This window comes from Panthera leo, chromosome C2, assembly GCF_018350215.1.
Source record: "Panthera leo isolate Ple1 chromosome C2, P.leo_Ple1_pat1.1, whole genome shotgun sequence".
Taxonomy (NCBI): Eukaryota; Metazoa; Chordata; class Mammalia; order Carnivora; family Felidae; genus Panthera; species Panthera leo.
The window spans coordinates 111748333-111754332 of NC_056687.1; the positions used below are offsets into that span (position 1 = coordinate 111748333).

The 6000-nt window shown below is 33.4% G+C and overlaps 1 protein-coding gene across 3 annotated transcripts in view; it reads right to left on the reverse strand.

Moving 5' to 3' along the window:
- The window catches only part of MBNL1 (muscleblind like splicing regulator 1), a 204542-nt gene extending 200157 nt beyond the window's left edge, over window positions 1-4385 (reverse strand). Inside the window, exon 1 of one of the 3 annotated variants that reach the window (XM_042903544.1) lies at window positions 4301-4385. The gene's annotated coding sequence lies outside the window, so the exon portion shown is untranslated. The remainder of the gene's footprint in view (window positions 1-4300) is intronic. The other 2 variants (XM_042903555.1, XM_042903551.1) reach the window with 2 other exon arrangements.
- Between the last annotated feature and the right edge of the window lie 1615 nt (window positions 4386-6000).

Sequence of the window (6000 nt, forward strand, 5' to 3'; positions counted from 1 at the left end):
CAGGTTAGGATCTCGCAGTTTGTGAGTTCGAGCCCCGTGTTGGACTCTGTGCTGACAGCTCAGAGCCTGGAGCCTGTTTCAGATTCTGTGTCTCCCTGTCTCTGCCCCTTCCCTGCTCATGCTTTGTCTCTCAAAAATGAATAAATGTTAAAAAAAGAAAAAAAAAAGAGTTGGTGGGTAGACTTTAAGGTTTTAATTTTATAAAAGACAAAGAAATGATGTGGAAATGTTCCAGATTAATGGAGGCTAAAGAGACATTGCAAATAAATGTAACACATGACTCTAAACTGGATGCTTTACTGGAGGGGGAAAATTATAAAGGACATTATTAGATAAATAGCAAATTGTAATATGGGCCAATAATAGATAAAAGTATGGTATCAATGTAAATTTATGAAATGGATATTGCAACCATTACATAAGAGACTACTTCTATATTTAGTAATTACAAGCTGAAGTTAAGGGTCATGTTTTTTATAACTTACCCTCAAGTGGTTCAGGAAAGAAAAAATGGAGACATAAAGATATGGAGAGAGAAAGAATGAAGCAACTATGCTTCATTCATTCATAAGCAAATTATGAAGCAACTAGAGTAAAATATTAAGATTAGGCAAACCTGGGTAAGGGTATATAGGTGTCCACTATACAATTCTTATTTTTACAATTCTTTTGAGCTTGAAATTATTTCTCAATACAAAAATTAAGTAAACGAAGTATAATAAGCATTTCTAGTGAGCATTTAAAAACTCCAATGGCATTAGATATATGATTTTTACTCAGAAGGCAGCCTAATTGTCTAGACGATGTTCCTGCCTCTCCTCTAATTCAGATCTGTTCACCAACACAGGAAGAGCATAAAGCATTCTGCTTCAATTTTTTTTCTTATGCAAAGTGAAAACAAATTGAACTGAGGTATGCTTAAAGAAAAACGCTGCTAATTTATTTTTTTTTTTCCAGAATCAGAACTGTGGTGATTTTTTTCAAGATCATATTACTATTTGTTTGTTTCCAAAGTGAAAAGAATTTTTAGACTGTGATAACCACTAAATGTGGAAAAAACTGAGAACTTACAATTAATTTCTATAAAAATGAGCTGGGACATTTTATACTAGTTCATGGAGTAAGAACAGTAATCTAACTTCATTTCTGCTTCACTGTCCATGGTTCCATTATGAATTAATGGTTTTAATGCTATTTTTCTTTAAATTTGCATTTAAAAATACAAATTTATTGTTTTCCGTAGCAATACTGGAGAATGTAAGCCCATTTTGCACACATGTAGAAAGATGAAAAGACAAAGCTGGAAAGTATTTAGAAGACATCAAATCTAAATGCCTATTTCTAGTTCATATAACATCATAAAAATATCACTGATGTTAGGGAAGCATTGGCAATGTAATAGTAATTCTCAAACAACACATAATTTACGCTCTAAAGATTTAAGCATTAAACAGTGTTTTTATTTTCTAGAATGCAGATGTATAAATTAGACCACATATAATGCTTCTTTTTTAAAGGAAATACTCAGAAATATAAAAGAATTTGCCTTTATTCTTTATATTTGCAGAGATTCTTTCTTGTGTGGAAATGAGATTCATATTCCCTCTTACAATCATATGTACTTCCAAAGCACATATTTTTGGGAACATAATAATTTTCCCATATAACACATCTTTTCATTAATAGAAGAAATATGAATATAGAAAATCAATGGATGTAAGTGGACACAATTTGCTTTTAAAAAGGCTGAAAAAGCCATATTATCCAGATTTAGAGGATTTTTGTTTCTGAATCCAAAACACGCCATCCCTCTGAGTCTGCCCTCAAACTATAATCTTTCCAGCAAAAAGCTCTCATCTTTACTTTTGCAAATGAGACAATGGCCAAAAAACAAAGAAACAAAAAACAAAAAACAAAAAACAAAAAAAAGGAAAACTAACCAAACAAGGGCATCAATGTTTCAAAAGTTCTTTTGGGAGTCAGGTCATCTATGTTAAGAACAAATAGCCTTATTGTTTCAAAGCGAAATTATTATTTGAAAGGTAACATATTAGTGAGGTGGGATAGAGCCCTCTAGAAATAGGTCATTCTCTTGCCCAGGTGGGCGGCTTTAGAAAGTTCCCACTGCGAAGGAGGGGACAGACACCCAACAAAACTGTGAGATTCGTTGGATCAACCCTGGATGGCAGCAGTCTGACAGACACCCAGCAAGAACACGCACACATCATATAGACAACCACGTCTTATTAAGACAGATACAAAATTTTGCAGCGCTATACAGCAGTCATCCAGCTTCAACTTTATGATTCAGTGAAGATTTATGTCTCAGTGTGTCATATGAATGTAATCTTAACGAAACACAGTACAATTTATGTCTGTAGTTGAAAAGTAAAAATTTATGTAATAAATTACTTACAATATTATATCAGTTTCACTTTAAAAATGTGGATGGGGGGGGGTCTTAATGCTTTTTCTTATGACACCATGTGAAATAAAAAGCCTATGCAATGCATCTTGCTGTTCTCCCAATAATGACAAGACCTTCTCCTTTAACAAACCATATAGCTCATGGAAACTCAGCCAGGTAGCACTCATTTTTTTTTTTTTTTTTTGGTACATATAATTTTGTCATGGAGCAAATTCTAAACTTAATCTCCATAATCTAGAACTAGACGGTTCATTCGGAGACTAAGAGTTCCCAACAAACACAACCACCACAACAGCAACACATCCATCATGCCAGCTAGATAGAATTTTCTCTACTTCTTTGGCCTTCATTTGCCAGTCTGAATTACAGTGTTGATCAATCTAGATCATAATTTCCTTGACTATGTTTTTGCTTGGTTGGTATCAGCTATTCAGTGTAACACCACACTACGTACAACAAACCCACAACACTTAATAGCTTATGATATCAAAATATCTCATATTTAAAATTCCAGACATTTAAGAATACTTCCATCATTTATTTTTAAAGAGAGGGGCATTAGACGTGGTGTTGTTGCAAAGGACACAACCAAGTTCTGATGGAAATAGTTGTGTGTAACTAGCGTGTGATACATAAAGAAGGACGTGCACAATTTTAATGGATTTCTCACAACTATCAATTTGATGGTAAATTTTTGATCTGGTTAAGAATGTCAAACTTGAGTCAACAGTTCGTTTCCTGAATTTCTAACACTAACAATCTGTTCTTCTTCTCTCTATAATCGAAAGACAGTGACTCCTGTCACAGCACATGGCATGAAAATAATTTAAAAAAAAAAAACAACACCTTATTTTCTAGGTAATGTAATAGAACCAGCGTGACAGCATCGTTTACCCAAATTGATTAAAATTAAATCCATTAATTTATGGAACAATGTGGACTTTCTTTTTCAGAAGCCACCTGATTAATTAAGAAAGCAAACCAAATTAAGTAAGCATTCAAATATATTATTTGCTTAAAAAAGATTTACAAATCGCTGCGTGATAAATGTAATTATATTAAATAGTTAATATGCATATATATTACTCTGGCTTGGCACAAATAAAAAAATTCTGTTGGATTTAGATTACTTTAGAATTTCCTAATGAAATTAGTTTCAGCTTATTTTGATCTGCAATTACGAATTCAAAGGGTTTGACTTTTAGTTTTTACTCCACTTTTAAGCATTATAACTGGGAATTAATCTTAAGACAAACATAAATTTCTAAAATTTGATTTACTTATTTACTTTTTTAAATACTACTATCTACAGTACGAATTGCTTTTTTCCTAAGTATTTAAATATCATCATAATGTGATGATATGAAAGATAAGACTGAAATGTCACATTTTAAATAATTCTCTATATTTTCACAGTGGGTAGAAAAAATGCAAAAATATCTTTATCCTGGAAAATGTCCAACTAATACTATGCAAAATTAACAAATGTAACTAGGATAACTTACAAATGTTAGGAATTTACTAGAGCTAAGGGAAGAAAAAGTTCTCAAAATTTACATTAGTATGAAAGTTCTTTTGGCACTAAATTGTGTACAAAATTATGAAAATAAATAATTTTTTTTTTACTTTTCAGTTAAAATAATTTGGAGATCAATAAGAACTTCAAAATCTTCCAGCTTTTTAAAAGGTTGAATGTGCGGTTGAAGCTGTAAATTTACTAAAGTTTTTCATTTAAAATATGGACTATTTCCGTAAGAATTGTCAGATTAAGCTAACCTATTTTATAATGCAGCCAACATTTAAATTGTTATTACATAAACAGCAATCCAAATAATAAAAATAAAAAATAGCAAGTTAACACTTTCTTCTTACCGCTGTGTTATTTTCAGTTGCTTGTTAAGCTCCTTAAATAGTTGAGTTAACCACCATCTGAAAGGGCTCTGACTCTCTGCTTAGCTCTTTTTAGTCATTTTTTTTTTCTCTCTGCAAAAGGACAGTCTACCAAAAGAGGAAGTTGTGAAACACCAGAGTCATTTTGCTTTATAGATTCTATGGAGAATGGAGTTATTCACAAACGTCACATTTGGAATCATGGTAACAGACTATAATTTGTGTGTGTATTCATATATAATTAACATATACACAAATGTATATGTGTGAGCAAGTTTTTGAAAAGTTAAGCTATTGAAATCTATACTTGATTATGTAATGCTCATTTACATAAGGAAACATCTCCTCTGTGGCCAAAAGATAATCATAGAAAAACAAAATTCTGCTCTATGCAGACAAAAACTGTCAAGCTGATACATGAGGAATTAACTTGCTTTTATAAGGCTAATTAATTTAAACTCTTCAGAGTATGACCTAAATGCTAATCTGACTGCAGACATATTGTACAAAGAAAGAAAGAAAAAAAAAAAACTTCAGTAAACGGACTTTTTTCCTGGAATCTGGGTAGTGGTTTTTTACCTACAGGCCTTAAACTTCCTTTCTCATGAATAGCTGCCTGTTACATACAGATAAAGAATTGCAAAACTGAAACTGTTGCTTATCCATAAGCTATGGTCTGTCTAAAGTTCGGCCACAAGAATAAAAAACAGGTGCTGGTCCTGCAATGCTGAACATCACTGGTTAAGTTTCTAACAGGTTGGAACGCTAATTGAAAATATTTACGGGGTAGTAGGGACAACGGTAGAAAAAGGACGTAAAAACAGTTGATCAAGGCCAATACTCCCGTCAACTTCAAATAGAACGAAATACTCATACACATTCTTCTCGCAGGTTACTGAATAATGGAAGCAAATGAATAGCCGCAATTTGTATGTGGCAGCCCCTCCCACCCTCCCTTGCTGTTGGGGAAGGGAAGAGGAAGCGGCTGGCGGATTGCAAGAATAACTGTAAATTGTCAAACCTCCACACGCTGCAAGAACCACTTTCTGGACTTTGGAAACTATCATGCTCTCGGGGTATGCTTTTTAATTAACCATAGTTTCGAAAGGGCAGTAAAGAGCAATTAGGGGATGATTAAAAATGGAAACGTTTTTCCATTTCACCTAAACTCCTGATTGATGTGAATTTGCAGGAAGTAAAAATAAAACAACAAACAATATTAACAAAGCTGCCACCACAACAGCAGCAAAATGCCAGAGTGTCATCAATATAAAATTTGATTTGAATTCTTTAGTGAGATACTTATAAGAAAATCCTTGAAGAAAAAGTTACTCGTGATTAATATTGCTTAGATTCTAAGTGTTTTGAAAACTGTTCAATATGATCGTACTTGAGTTCTGTTATAAACCATGAGGCCCATCTGCCCAACAAAGACCCAGGCTCGCTATTGAAGCGTAGTGCTGACGTCCGCAGATGATTTTAATGTCCTTGCCCAGTATTTGTGTTCCTTTTACCTGGATGGTGGATGTGGATTTCTATTTCTCTAATTATGCTCAAGGGTCCATCTTAAACAGCTCTCCTCTGACTACCCCTCCCTATTACTTTCCCATTTGAAAAAGTTGTCATTGACTTCCTTGAAGTCCTGGGGTGTGTGTGTGTGTGTGTGTGTGTGCGCGCGCGCG